The sequence below is a fragment of the Dipodomys spectabilis genome, unplaced genomic scaffold, assembly GCF_019054845.1.
Source record: "Dipodomys spectabilis isolate Male_0828 unplaced genomic scaffold, ASM1905484v1 ptg000003l, whole genome shotgun sequence".
NCBI lineage: Eukaryota > Metazoa > Chordata > Mammalia > Rodentia > Heteromyidae > Dipodomys > Dipodomys spectabilis.
The window spans coordinates 18,139,590-18,155,823 of record NW_024870680.1 but is presented as its reverse complement, the minus strand read 5'-3'; positions in this window follow the sequence as shown (position 1 = coordinate 18,155,823).

Genomic DNA, 16,234 nt, shown 5'->3' with positions numbered 1-16,234 from the left:
ACCAGGTCTCAGCCACCTGAGTAGCTAAGATTACACACGTGACCCATTGGCTCACTTAAGTTGGCATTTTATTTTTATGACGCTGAGTTCCACACAGTGATATTTAAATTTGGTGACATTTTTAAGTCCAAATTTGTATTTCAGAGAAGAAAAATAACCCTTAGAATTCATCATTATATAGCATATATTTAAAAAAGACAGGATTTGAACTCATTGTAGATGTAGTTCTTTACTAAATATATCTATTGTTGATATTTCCCCTGCCCCTTCTTTGATTACTCAATGACTCTAGTTGCTTATTTTCTATTCTTTATTTCTTGGTCAATCATGGTATTTGAACTCAGGGCTCAGGGGCTGTCTCTGAGCTTTTGTACTCAAGGCTCACACTCTACCACAGTGCCATTTCCAGTTTTCCGGTAGTCTAATTGGAGATAAGCAGTCTCATGAACTTTCCTGCCTGGATTGATTTCAAACCATGATCCTGAGATCTCAGCCTCCTCAGTAGTTAGGATTACAGGCATGAGACACTGGTGCCTGGCTGACTCTGCTTGTTGATGGTGGTGGTGGTGGTGGTGGTGCAGTGATTCTTAAGGATAGTTTCAGTCCAGGAAAATGTAGAGAAATGGGAGGACAAAGATGTTACATCAATACTGTTACTTCTTTAGAAGGCATTCGATATTTTGCTTTCAGAATGTGGAAAACACTCTCTAGGTACATAAGATAATGCATTGCAGCTCAAAGATGGGGGATGCTCTCCAGTACAGAAGGGAAGACAAGGACGAGGTAGTGATATTCTGAGACACAGGAGATGGCCCTCAAAACAAAGAGTGCTGTGAGACGCTACAAAACGATGAGAAAATTCAGAAGGCCAGTGGGCACAGGGTCATAGGGGCTGGAGAGTCTCAAGGATTGAAATATGGATAGGCAGGTTGAGAAAAACCCAGAGATATCAGAAGTGAGTTATTTTAATATGTCAACAAAATTAATAAGCTAGACTCATCACACCAAGAAACATGAAGATATCAGTAATTGGAAACAAGCAATGAAAAGCTGGAAGTAGAGTTGTGGCTCAAGTGATAGAGCATCAGTCTTAAGCTAAAAAGCCAAGTAAGGTCCTAGGGTCCTGAGTTCAAGTCCCAGTTCTGGCACAAAATAAAAAATAACTTACATGAAAATCTCAATGGATTCCAAGAGCACTGGACAAAATTACAGGCACTATAATGGTAAAAGTTGGCTGGGGGCCACGACTCAGCGGTAAAGCACTTGCCTAGCAAGCCTGAGGCCTGAGTTCAAGCCCCACTACATCAGATGCAGCTAACATCATACTTAATGGTGGAAAACGCAATGTTTCCATGACGATGAAGAAAAAATAAAAGGCCAGAATGGTTATTTTGATGATTTCTATCAACACAGAACATAATTATTTATTAAAAGAAAAGTAAGAACATCAGATTATCCTACCTGCAGCAGCTCTGTTGTTGACCACTGACTCCAGCGCTCCAGATCTGAGATGAGCTCTTTCACCAATTGGCTCTGCCGAGACAGCTCATCCTCAGACTGTGCCAAGTTATCCAACATCTCCTTTTCTTCTTTCTCCAATCTTTGCAGCTCCCTCTGCTCCTCATAGTCCAGGATTCTTCTAAGCTGCATAATTCCTCTTGATATCCCTTGTCTCTCAGTCTGTACTTGATTCTGAAAAGATGGACAAGAAACATGTAAATTAGTCTTGTCAGCAGCTAGACCTTCCATATAACCTTCTGTGTTCTGTTATTGTTGTTTTTTAAGGGTGGACACTGGTGACTCATACCTGTAATCCTAGCTATACAGAAAAAAGGCTGAGGATCTGGATTAGAAGTCAGCCTGGACAGACAAATCTGAGACCTTCATCTCTTACTAATCAGCAAAAATCAAAATTAGAGGTGTGGCTCAAGTGGTAGTGTTTCTGCTTTGGACAACAAAAAATCTAAGTGAGGGTGTGAAGACCCTGAGATCAAGCCCCAGCACTGGCACACAAAATAAATTAAAAAAAAAAAATTAATGAGAAACTTCAAGCTAAGAGCACATAGAAGCAGGAAGACAATTTCTTTTGGAGCAGCGGTTCATTTGTCCTGTGACTTTCCCTTCAGTGTCTAGAAGAACAATGTCCTCAGACATTTCTGAAGTGCTGCATAGCTAGCTCTCATAATGCCAAAAGCCTTGGGGCTCTCTGCAGACCAGACTCACTGGCAACTCAAACCTTAAAGAAGATATACTGTGTTTTCTCTCAATATGGCATTTGTGTATACAATTCCTTCTTTCTTTTATTTTTCTTTTTTTGTTGGTTGTGGGGCTTGAACACTGGACGTGGGTGCTGTCCCTCAGCTCTTCAGATCAAGGCGAGCACTCTACCACTTGAGCCACAGCACCACTTCCGGTTTTCTAGTGGTTTATTGGAGATAAGAGTCTCACAGACTTTCCTGCCTGAGCTGGCTTTGAACTGCAATCCTCAGATCTCAGCCTCCTGAGTATAATTCCTTCTATCTAAAGATGTGTTTCCCCTTTCTCATCCACATTCTCTTCTCATCATTCAGTTTTCCATTCAGCTCTTCCCTCTGAAGGAGGGTATCTTAGCTATTTTCTTGTATGGTACACTTTTGGATTTCCTCAAAACATGTTACTCTGCATGAAGTGTGTACTACACTTCACATTTTATAATTCTTTAAAAGGTTGCTTAATTAACATCTGCTATATTTAGGCCACTGTTGACTTCATTATTGTTAATATCATCTGTTTATATTCACCTTTAGATTTTAGTCCATTTCTTGGGTTTTAGTTACTGAACATAACCAATCTCCAGTAAAAACTTTCTGAGTGAAAAAAAAAATGAAGTACTGGCATATAATTTAAAACAGAACAGAATTTCATTTCTCCATAATTTGGTATCCCCTTGTATATTGGACCTGTTTGTTACGATAAATACCTACTTTATTAGAATTTCAATTTCTTACCTATCTAACAAGGATATGATTCTATGATTTATTTTCCTGTGTGGATGTGTGGGTGTCCACCCCTGTGCATACACATTCATGCATATGCTGATACTGGGACTTGAACTCAGGTTCTTGAGTTCTTGCTTGGCCTTTTAGCTCAAGGGTAGAGTGCTATCACTTGAGCTATACCTCCACTCTAGGTATTTTTTGTCAGTCATGAGTCTTAAACTCTGGGCCTGGGCGCTGTACCTGAGCTCTTCAGCTCAAGGCGAGTGCTCTACCACTTGAGCCATAGCACCACTTCCAGTTTTCTGGTGGCTAATTGGAGATGAGACTCACAGACGTTCCTGCCTGGGCTGGCTTTGAACTGCGAGCCTCAGATATCAGCCTCCTGAGTAGCTAGGATTACAGGGGTGATCCTCTGGTGTCCAGTTATAGTTTATCTTCACCGCATCTGCTTCCCCACAAATACATACTTTTTTGGGGGGGGGGGGGCAGTCCTGGTATTTGAACCTAGGGCCTGGGCACTGTCCCTGAGTTTCTTTTGCTCAAGACTAGCACTCTACCAGCACCACTTCGGGCTTTTTCTGTGTATGTGGTACTGAGGAATCCGACCCAGGGCTTCATGCACACTAGGCAAGCACTCTACCACTAAGCCACATTCCTAGCTCCACTTTTATAGGTTCCTGTCAACATCCTCAACATATTTCCAGGTGAAAATGAGATTCCAACATCTACAAACACAAAATCCTTCGTTTTCATCCTTTGATTATTGTCACTTCCTTGTAACCCACACTTCTCTTCCCTTCACCCTTTCTGAATTTTGAGTCTAGAGATATTTCCTCCCCTAGTCATGGGGTTTGAACTCTGAGCCTGGGCACCGTTGCTGAGCTTCTTTTTTGCTCAAGGTAAGAGCTTTACAACTTTACAGTTGTTTTTTTTTGTTTGGGTTTTTTTTTTGTTTGGGTTTATTGGAGCGAAGAGTCTCATAGAGTTTCTTGCCCAGGCTGACTTTCAACCGCAGTCCTCAGATATCAGCCTCCTGAATAGCTAGGATTACAGGGATGAACCAATGGCGCCTGGCTAGTATTTTTTTCTTTTAATATTTCTCCTTCAATTTATTCATTGGTCCATGAAATGTTTAAAGATATATATATATATATATATATATAATTTTTTTTTTTTTTGGTGGTTGTGGGGCTTGAACTCTGGGCCTGGGCTCTGTCCCTGAGCTCTTCAGCTCAAGGTTAGCACTCTACCACTTGAACCACAGCACCTCTTCCAGTTTTCTGGTGGTTAATTGGAGATAAGAGTCTCATGGGCTTTCCTGCCCAGCTGGCTTTGAACCTCGATCCTCAGATCTCAGCTCCCTGAGTAGCTAGGTTTACAGGTGTGAGCCATCGGTGCCCAGCTGAAGGTACATTATTTGAACTTCATGTGCTATATGCTTTCTGTAGTTTCTCTTCACTGACTTCTTGTTTCATTATGATCTGATAAGATATTGAAAATTATTTTAATGTTTTTGTTAAGACTAGCTTTATGTCCTAAAATATATTTATTTTGTAAAAGTTCTAAGGACAGCAACTGCTTCTTCTAGCCTCCCAGAATGACCTTCCGAAACTGATGGCTCCAAAGGAGAAGTGAATCCTTTCCCTTTTGGAGCTTCAAGGCTCGAATGATTCAAGATCTTTCCCCTGTAGCTAGACCAGCTGTTCAGGTGATTACCTCTTGGCTCAAGACTCTTACTTGAGGGTACCAGAGACAGGAAATCACAGACCTCTGACTTCTAAAGCCATGAACTTGGAAAGGACACACTTACAGCAGCTCCCCAAAGGCTGCAAGGAGAGAGCTCTCCCACTGTCAGACTGCTGTTCAGATTAGTTCTACAAAGAGGTTTCAGTAGAACATTTATTTCTATATATTCATGCAATGTATCCCAATCGACCTCACCCCCTTTATCACTCTGCCTTCCTTCAATTCTCCTTCTGAAACAATTTCTGCACATTTCATTGTTGTTTTTCACATATGCAAATGACTTTGACCATCTTTATCTTCTTCACCCCATTTGTTTGCATTGGCTGATATCTGCTCCCCAACAACAAAGACTGCCTTCCATTTCTGTCATTCATAACTTTTTTCAGTGTGCATTAATTGTATCAAGAAATTCCACCATGGTGTTTCAGATGTATATTTTAATCAAAATGTCACCAGACAGAGGTGAGGTTTAATGGAGCTCCTCTTTATAGGAACTCTTCACTTAGGGTCCTTGACTTCTATTGCAGAATAAGAATTTCTGGACAAGTCACAATGGCAAGAAAACTTGGCAGAGCTTTATTAAGTAAACAAGCAAGGAAACAGACAAAATAGCAGGCAAACAGAAGGGCAGGGGCACACTCTAGCAGAGTGTGGGTGCTCTCATAGGGACACAAAGACAGACACACACACACCCAAAGAGACACACAGCTCCTTGAGCTACTGGGTACTTACAGGGTAAAGACAGGGGGGTCTGGCTTTAAGGTATGCAAAACTAGGTGCTTTGTCTTTAACTACACCTAGTGTTTATTCTCTGAGTTTCCAGGTAAGAATGCATCCTGCCATAAAACAGATCCTTATCCTTGAAACAAGGAGACACCCTGCTATCCGCATTTTGTGGCACCCTGTCAGGCAGTTGTGAATTCTTGGGTAAGAAATGCATCCCTTAGGAAAGAATGCATTCAGTTGCCTCTCTGAAGCAAAGATAGCACTTCTAAGTTTCTAGATACCATATTTCTGAGTTGCCTACACCAAGCCTCAGTTTCCTTAAGTTATCCGGCTTCAAGATCTTTTCCTTCTGAGTAGCCAGGATTACAGATGTGAGCTATTGGCGCCTGGCATGCTCTAAATTTTTATGCTTTACTAGTTACACAGTAAAAACTTGTTCAAAATTTGTCAGTTTGTTCATTCTAAACAGTGCACTTTATTGCACGTAACATGCACCTCAATAGCACTGATTACAAAAGAAGATTAAGTTTTCTAGGTGACTCCTATGTGAATCTGAGGCTGAGGGCCATTGATTTTAAGTGGTAAGTCAAGTCATTGGTACCTTGGTTAGATAGAAAGGGGTACTTGGGGCCAAGTGCTGGTGGCTCATGGCTGTAATCCTAGCTACTCAGGAGGCTAAGATTTGAGTGAGGATCATGGTGCAAAGCCAGTCAGGGCAGGAAAGTCCATGAGACTCTTATCTCCAATTAACTGCCAGATAACCAGAAGTGGTCCTGTGGCTTAGAGTGATAGAGCGCTAGCCTTGAGCAAAAACACTCAGGGATAGCACCCAGGCCCTAAGTTCAAGCCCCACAACCAACAAGTCTCTCTCTCTCCTCTCTCTCTCTCTCTCTCCCTGTATGAGTGTATCTGTCCTGGGGTTTGAACTCAGGATCTCAGTGCTATCCTTAAGCTTTTTTTTTACTCAAGGTTAATGCTCTACCAATTGAGCTACAACTCCACAAAAAAAGTGGTAAATTTTTGTTGCTTAATTGGGAATAAGAGTCTCCTAGACTTTTCTGTCCTGGGTGGCTTTGGACTTTAACTATCTCCCAAGTAGCCAGGGTTATAGGCATGAGCTACAGGTGCCAGGAATAACAGGGGTCATCTTGAGACTTCACCTGAAGTGGAGGAACCTGGAACAGGAGATTCCCCATCAGAGTCCCCTCCCTTCTTGGGCATAGAACAATCCCATCACTGGGCCCACAGAAAGAGTATGCTGTTCCATGAAGAATGCAAGCTGATGGATTCATTTTTCCATGCTATGTGCAAGAAAATCTAGTAGGAATGTAGGTTGGTGGTGGAATGCTTGCCTAACACAAAAAAGACCCTGGGTTGGGTCTCCATGCCATACCAACCAACCAACAAACCAAAAGTTCTAGCTTCCTATCTCCTTTAGAATTCATCATGTAACCAAAAAGATACTGGAGATTATTTGGAAAATATTTGGCAAGGTATAATGTGTTAGGTTTTTAAAAAGAGGTAGCCAAGTAAGAACAGCACCAGCACGCACGTGGTATTCAGGTAAGGGATAGGTTTATTCTGTAGACCTGCTGGGACCAGGCAAGGTTGGCACTCCACATGGCTGGGAAAGGCCTGGGAATGAGAGAGAGCTGGGAAAGAAAGGAAAGAGCTAGAAAAGAGCAGAGAGAGGGGTAAGAATAGTAGCACTCACGTGGTATTCAGGTAAGGGGTAGGTTTATTCAGTAGACCTGCTGGGACCAGGCAAGGTTGGCACTCCACGTGGCTGGGAAAGAGAGAGGAAAGAGCTAGAGCAGAGAGAGCTAGAAAAGAAGAGCAAGAGAGCGTCTGGGCCTGGGCTAGGCCTTATGTACGGTATGGGCGGGGAAAGGTGTGGCCACATCAAATTCAGATGTGACCTCAGCGGATGCAGATGTGACCTCTTCCAGGTGTCCCAGTTGCCTAGGTAACGCAGGTAATGGGTGGAGACTTTGCTGCGAGGAGGGTGGAGTCTGCTAGCCATCCAGGAAAGGGACCTTACATAATGAATTGTCCATTCTCCTTTTCATCATTGGATTCATGCTTGGAAAACCAAGGACAAATGCTAGGCAGGACAATTTCAGCTTCTCTGGAAATTTCACAACTATCCAATGGAAATATCTGCACTCAGTAGAGTTGGGCATATGCTTTGGCCACACTTAAGGGAGTTATTACGTTCCCATTTTGGTTCCCTCTACTTAGTTCCATGTTGGTAATTCTTATCACTCAGACTGGCAATGTTTATTGAGATGTTCTTATTAACTTAGCCCATTCGTTCTCTGTGTGTGTGGAGGCCAATTTTTTATCATTGATTTTGTTTGCTATTTTCCCATTAATCTGTTATCTGTGGATTCAATAGACATGTGACCTGAGGTCAAGTATTTCTCCACCAGCTCCTATCATGGAGTCTGTCTCCTCAGCTGTACTTTAAGCTCAAGTCTATCACCTTTGGTTTCACCTGAACTCACATCCAGCTCTAGCTCACTGCAGCTGTCTCCTCTTGCTTGCTTCATCTACAGGCCATCACTTCCTCCTGCCTCCCCTAAGCTCACATACATCTTCACCACCTCAGCAGAGTAGTCATCTTTTTCCAGCTGTCCTGACCTTGAGTCCTCTTTCTGTTAACCACAGCTTGATTCCTCTAGCCCACATTAGCAAGAAGTCAGCTCGGTTCATGGAGTTCATCTCTTCCATCTCCCTTTAGATGGAGCTCATCTCACCTCCTCTAGGAGAATCATGCTCCAGGTATATTGGGGCAAAAATATTGAGACCCTCTCTCAAAAATTACTGAATCAAAAAGAGATCAAAGCATGGCTAGAGTGGTATCAAACATGAACCTTAAGTTCAAAAGAAGTACTGTAAAAATAAAAAAGGAAAGAAAAAAAGACATTGTAATGGAAATGAAAACTTTCTTTGATGGACTTATAATTTTTCAGAGAAACAGTGATCACATCTTTCAGGACTGTCGCCCAATCCCCATTTTGAGCAAAGAGTGACTCCCTGAGATCTAAGAGATATCTGTGAAATTTTCCCATACTGAAATGCAGATAAAAGAAAATTCAGAAAACAAAATGACTCTTCAGAGAGAGACTTTCAGAAGATAAATACACAATTGGAATACTAGAAAGAGAATGGATCAAGAACAGAACACTTGCAGTGATAATGGCCAACAATTTTCTTTCTTTCCTTTCTTTCCTTCTCTTTCTTTCTTTCTTTCCCTCTCTTTCTCTCTCTCTCTTTCTTTCTTTCTTTCTTTCTGTTGGTTGTGGGACCTGAACTCTGGACCTGGGCACTGTCCCTCAGCTCTTCAGCTCAAGGCTAGCTCTACCATTTGAGCTATAGCACCACTTCCAGCCTTTTCTGCTTATGTGGTGCTGAGGAATCGAGCCCAGGGCATCATGAATACAAGGCAAGCACTCTACCACTGAGCCAACTTCCCAGCTCCTGGCCAACAATTTTCTAAAAAATAATGCCAGACAGTAATGAGACATTAAGAAAGCCCACAGAACATCAAGTAGAATATCTATATATATAGAGAGAGAGATATCTAGATCTGTCTCCATATCTCTACTTACATACAGATATATATCTATATACATATATCAATGTAATATATCTATATATCCAGACATCAATTATATATATATAATTTTATTTACATGTCTTTTTTTTTGGGGGGGGGGGGTTCGGTCATGGGGCCTGAACTCTGGGCCTGGGCGCTGTCCCTCAGCTCTTCAGCTCAAGGCTAGTGCTCTACCACTTGAGCCACAGTGCCACTTCTGGCTTTTTTCTTTTTGCTTATGTGGTGCTGAGGAATCGAACCCAGGGCCTCTGGCATGCAAGGCAAGCGCTCTACCACTGAGCCACCTTCCCAGCCTTTACATGTCTTTTAAATAGGCAAAGAACATGTGAGAAAAGTAGGAAGTAAATACATGGCCCCAGACAAGCTATGCATTCACTTTACCATTGAGTAGTATTCTTAGAGCTGAGGACTTGCTTGAGTTGCTTGCTTGGAAGCCACTCTTCTATTTGAGATATACCTCCAGCTTGGCATTTTGCTGCTTAATTGAAAATGGAGTCTTGAGAACTTTACTGCCCAGATGGGCTTTGAACCACAATCTTCTGGATTATGACAGAAAGTTTTCTAATATCCACATTCAAAAAGTAAAATGAAGCTGGGCACTAATGGGTCACACCTGTAATCCTAGCTACTCAGGAGGCTGAGATCTGAGGATCATGGTTTGTAGCAGATAAATCTGAGAGACTCTATTTCCAATTAACTAACAAAAACCTGAAAATGGTACTGTGGCTCAAAGTACTAGAGCACTAGCCTTGAGCACTAAAGCTCAGGGACAGTACCTAGTCCTGAATTGAAACCCTAGGACCTGCACAAAAAACAAAGAGAAAGAAGAGCAAAATGAAACAGATGAAATGAGTAATAAATTTCATTTAACCCAATATAGGCAGGGCACTATCATTGCAATATGCAATGCAATGTTAATGAGGTATTTTATGTTTGTTTGTTTGTTTTGGAATTTCAGTGTGTACTTTGCTCTTTCAGTGCACCTCCATGCAGTTAGACAACAGTAATCAACAGCTTCCATTTCCCTTCACATCCACTCCACAGTTTGTTTCAATAGTTGGCTCAGAAAGCACACAGCACCTCTCCACCAAAGTCACAGCAACTCATTCACTGCTATTGGCATTTGGGCAGAAAGAGAATGGGTGTCAACAGGCATGATGGGGCTCCTGTGATTTCAACTACTTGGGAAGAGGTGATTGGAAGGAGGAAGCTTCAAGGTCAATCCAATAAAGAAAACTTTTCATTCTGGTGCTGGTAACTTACACTTGTAATTCTAGTTACTCAGGAGGCTGAGCTCTTAAGATCATGGTTTGAAGCTAGCTGGTATGTACGATTCTGACTTTTATTTCCAGTTAACCACCAAAAAGTTGGAAGTGGACCATGGTTCAAGTAGCACAGTGGATCAAGTGGTAGGACTGGTAGGACACAAGCCTTGAGCAAAAAAGCCAAGCAACGGTGGGAGGTCCTGAGTTTAAACCCTAGTATTGGCACAAAAAGGAAAGAAGGAAAAGTTAGCAAGACCGGGTGTTGTCCAATAAACTGTATGCAAGAGTTTTAGGTCTGTAATCTCAGCTAATCAGGAGGCCATAAGTAAGTAGAAGGATACTGTTCTCTAAAATGTTTAAGACTCTTTCCAAAAATAAAAAAGTAAATAAAATTAAAGAACAAAAAAGGGTTCAGGATATGGTTCAAGCCCAGAGTTCACACCTCAGTCCACTATCAAGCAACAATTGTAAGGGGGAAAAAAAAGGTGTAGGAGGAGATGGGAAGTGGTAGTAAGGTGATATGTGCTTGTAATCCCAAGTATCTGGAAGGCTGATACAAGAGAATATGAAATTTGAGGCATGCTTAGACTAAGAAAATTCAAGTTCAAGGCCAGTGTGGAAAACTTAGTGAGGACCTGTAGCAGGATCTAGAAGCCCACAGGTTCTTTGGCACTCAGAATGCTGAGGTCCAGAGCATCATGTTTTGAAGCCATGCCAGACAGAAAGTCTGAGACTCCATCTCCAACTAACTAACCAAAACCTAGGCTAGAAGTGCGGCTCAGGTGGTATTATGCCATCCATAAGCAAGCAAGTATGAGTCCAGGGTCTGAATTCAAGTCCTAGAACCAGCACAAAAAAGAAAGGGCTAGGATGGGGTAGAGTTTTTGCCTGGGATTCACAGGACAGATCCTGGGTTCAATCTTCTGTAGTACAAAAAGAAAAAGGTTGGATGGAAAGACAGAGAAAAGAGATGGAGAAAATGTGAATTCTCCATGCATTTCTTTTTTTCTTCCCCTCTATTTTCTCTAGTTTGATTCATTTGGAATGCATAGTTTTTTCTTAATTGTTGGTGACTACTCTTAACATCTGTGACTGGTAGAGCTTGAAGTGAAGACTGAAGATACCTTCCTTCCAGTTGAATTTAATCATGAGAACACATTTTTTTGTGTTTTCAGCATTCAGTCCTACATAGATTAATCAATACTTTCTTTGTTCATTGCTACATTTTGTAAAACCTAACAAATAACACAACAATATGAAGTTATAGGCCAGTTTTGTTTGTAAAGATTAACCTATTTGTGGTAGATTTAACAATTCGAAGAACTCCACATGGTAGGCCCTGATAACAATAAAAATGGAACATGACTACCTCAATAATTACAGAAAGACAATGTTGCATTCGATCTTTTTTTACCTAGTACCCAAAATAAAAGAAAATTACGAGAAGAAAATTTCTTCCATTTGACCCTGTGCATCATAAAAATGTCCATCAAACATCTGAACCCTTCAGGAATCAAGAGTTGAGGATACAGCTCGAGTTCTGTGAAGGATATTCACTATGACCCCTGGGTTGAATTGATATTCCAAAGGAAAGAAATGAGAGAATACTGAAAACAAAACTTCAGAGATAGCTGGACATTAGTGCCTCGTACTTATCATCCTAACTCTTCAGGAGACTGAGATCTGAGGATCTTGGTTTGAACCCAGCCCAAACAGGAAAGTCTATAAGATGCTAATATCTAATTAACCACCAAAATGCTGAAAGAAGAGCGGTGGTCCAAATGGTAGAGCAATAGTCTTTACCAAAAAAAGCTAAGGGACAGCACCAAGGACCTAACTAACCATTGCTTTCTATTTGGCTTCCTAATTTCTATTCTATACAGCTCAATGGCCTGAAGACAAGGCCAATAGTTGGATGCATATAACACAGGAATAACTATTTTCTCTGTATTGGGGCTACTTTGTGGTTCACACAACTCAAACTGACTTAAACATAGAAAACTGAAGAAGCATTTAGTTGTCAGTACATCAGTGTCTTGTCTAGCAAAGAAGGAAGAAGAGAAGAGAATTCTAGAAAACTCTCTGTTAGGTAACACTCAATTTAGAAGCTCTATTAGCCAGGCACTGGTAGCTTACATTTATAATTATAGTGACTTAGGAGGCTAAGATCTGCCAGTCCAGGCAAAAAAGTTCTCCTAATACACTTATCTCTGATTAACCATCAAAAACCAGAAGTGGCGCTGTGGCTCAAGTGGTAGAGTGCTAGCCTTGAGCACAAAGAGGCACAGGGACAGTGCCCATGCCCTGAGTTCAAACCCCCAAAAAGGAAAGAATGAAAGCAAGAAAGCAGCAAGGAAGGAAGGAAGGAAGGAAAGAAGGAAGGAAGGAAGGGAGGGAGGGTAGTACCAGGCCATAGACCCTCAAAAGACCACCGGGGAGCCGTCACCGATGTAAATGCATGAGAGTCGTTTATTACAACTCAAGCTGGACTCACAAATCTTCCCTGATGCAGCAGGTCCGAAATGTGAACCCCAACCCCTTGTCCAGCAGGATTTTTATAGGAACATGAAGCAGAGGGAGGGGTCATTATAACATTGGTTGTGTAGGGTTATGTGATTAGTTGGATAAGTGGAGCTAACCACAGGAATGCTGAAGTATGTCTTGTCCTAAATATTTTCCCCGACAGAGTTGCTGGGAGAGACGGGTCAGGGCAGTCTGACCTCCTGAACTGTGCTGATACTGTTACATTGTCTTGGAGCAGGCTCTCCTCCAGTAAACAGATGTCAGATGTTTTCCTTATTGTTTCATTACTGCCAAACTTATTTTTGGTCTCTCAGAAGGAAAGGAAGGAAGGAAAGAAGGAAGGGAGGAAGGGAAGGAGGGAGGGAGGGAGGGAGGGAGGGAGGGAGGGAGGAAGGAAGGAAGGAAGGAAGGAAGGAAGGAAGGAAGGAAGGAAGGAAGGAAGGAAGGAGAAGAAAAGAACTATTGGATTGTCATACTAATGGGTCTGGGAGCACCTGTATTAGCACCATAGATTGATGAGTTCATTGCATTTGAGGAAAGTTTTTAGAGTTTAAGCAATGTATGGAAGAGCTAGAATGAAGGAATGAAAGAAAATGGGAGCTGGGCATCTGTGGTTCATGCCTATAATCCTAGCTACTCAGGAGGCTGAGATCTGAGGATCACAGTTCAAAGACAGCCCAGGCAGGAAAGTCCCAGAGACTTTTATCTCCAAAACCACCAGAAAACCCACATCCTGAGCAATGCCAGCAAAGCCCATGGTGGGCCTGGACTTCATTCATACCAGCCTTCCCTGCATAGCACCCTAAACAGATCCCCACCTGGGCCACTGCTCCATCCTGCTATCTCGTCCTTCTCTCCTCCCCAGAAAACATGTGTTCAAATCCTGCCTGGTGGCCTCTGTTACTCAATCAGAAATCTGTTCCCTCTGCTCTTGCCAGTGCCCGGCCTGTGTCCAGTCGCTATGTACCTACGGTAGAAAGAATTCTTCCACAAGTCCCTCTGTTGCAGGGTCTCTTCATTATGAAAACTTGAACCCAAGCCAGTGATCAGAAGTTTCTTTATATGGGGAAAACTATAATGCAAGAAGGATAACAGGACCATGCAGTTTGGGAGCTAATGATAATACTTAATAATAACAGTTAGATTTGTACATCTCATTGTTGGCCCTCTGGCAATAATGCTCCTCCTACATAAGAAATAGATATCTACTACATTGTTATTTAAATTGTATAAGCAAGAGGTCTTACTCATATGAGTAAGCTTGATTTGAATCATAACTGTTGAGTGTTACAAACTCTTACTCAATTTATAGCCTTGAGGAAGTTTACTGACCCAAAATCTCTTGAAGCAGCTAGGTTAACTAGCAAAATGCTAGGCTGGTGGTATGGCTCTAGCAGTAGAGCATCAGTTATGAACAAATAAACTAAATGCCAGAACCAGAAAAAGAAAAACACAAGAGTCGAGAACAAGTCCTAAAACAGAAGGCAAGTAACCTGATCTAAGACTGCAGATTTTGCAGCAGGATTAAGTGGTATTTTCAATAGGCCTTGCTGGGTTAATTACATAGGTAGGTAGAAATATATATATATCTATATTTCATTTGACTTACTTCATACCAAAAATAAATGTTTGCTAACTACTCAGGAGGCTGAGATCTGAGGATCATGGTTCAAAGCCAGCCTGGGCAGGAGAGGCTGTGAGACTCTTATCTCCAATAAACTATCAGAAAACTGATGTGGCTCAAGTGGCAGAGTGCTCACATTGAGCTGAAGTGCTGAGGGACAGTGCCCAGACCCAGAGTTTAAGACCCATGACTGACAAAAAATAAATAAAATAAAAACAGAATTTTGGTAAACTTTAGAAATTACTGTGAAGGCCAAAATACAGCAGGCAAAGTTTCGGAGGTAATGCACAAAATGTTTCCCCACACTCACAAAAATACAGATAAAATGAAATTAAATTTTGTGAGGTAGTAGAAACTGTAGAAGAAACTAGAAGATAGGATATTGCTAGAAGAAGTAAGTTACCCAGGGTAGGCTTTGGAAGGGCATATTTAGTCCCAATCACTTACCCTCTTTTTCCTTTCTGGTTGTCAAGAGACGAATAGACTGTGCCATGCACCACCACCATCATAACAGCTTACCTCTTTCTATGGGTCCAGAAACACAGAGCCAAGTGACCATGGACTTAACTATGAAAATATGAATTCAAAAAATAAGTTCTTTCTTCCTTTGGTTGTATAAGTAAGCAATTTTGTCATGGCCATGAAAAGATTGTAATTGAAGGAGGAAAACCGGTAGTCTTTGCCATATTCAAGTCCAATATTGGCTGGTCTTCTATTGCTCACAGCTAAATATGCAATTCTCACTCCAATAAAAATCTTCCCTTATCACACATCTCCAAGAGGGAATTCTTCCTATAAAACTGGGGCTTGAACAATGTCAATCTTGCCAGTATCTAATAGTTTTATCTGTGTGTGTGTGTGTGTTGGTTGTGGGGCTTGAACTCTGGGCCTGGGTGCTGTCCCTCAGCTCTTCAGCTCAAGGCAAGTGCTCTACCACTTGAGCTACAGCACCACTTCTGGTTTTCTGAGTGGTTTACTGGAGATAAGAGTCTCATAGCCTTTCCTGTCCAGGCTGGCTTTGAACTGTGATCCTCAGATCTCAGCCTCCTGAGTAGTTAGAATTGCAGGCGTGAGCCACCAGCACCCAGCTTAGTTTTATCTTTTGTTGTGCCCATTTTTCATAGACACCACCAGTACCACCACCACTATCATTATCTTTTGGCGAAGCCCAGCTTGTCCTTGAACTCCAGATCCTTCAACATCAGCTGCCCAAGGGCCAGTATTGCAGACATAACCCAAAGCACTGAGCAGTTAGCATCCATTAGCATGGGAGGCTACCCCTATAATTTCTTTGTCTATATATAAACAACTTATTGGTTCTGAAGTGTTGATAATTCAAGGGTTAATGCCGAGACATAAACAAGAAGTGTCCTAGGCATATTAGATGCTTGTAACTATTTGCTTTGTTGACATTTGTAGAGGAGGAAATGAATGAATGTGTTTATACAAAGGGTGGGATGGGTATAAGATTCAAATATTAACTGGGATGGTCAAAATGGTTGAAATTTATCCAAAGAACTTTTAAAATTCAATTCTTAACCTACCAGCACTTGGACGGAGCTTATACCCATTCTTTTACTCATCTCCCTCCTTGAATTTCAGGATTTATAAACTGAGCTTGAAGCAGGATAGATAAGGGAAACTGAGGCATAGTAAATGGCAACCAGGAATTCAAATACCCAGCTTAAAGCAAATACAGAAGACTGATCTCCACCCACCAACTTCCCTTAAGATTAAGGTATCAAAATCA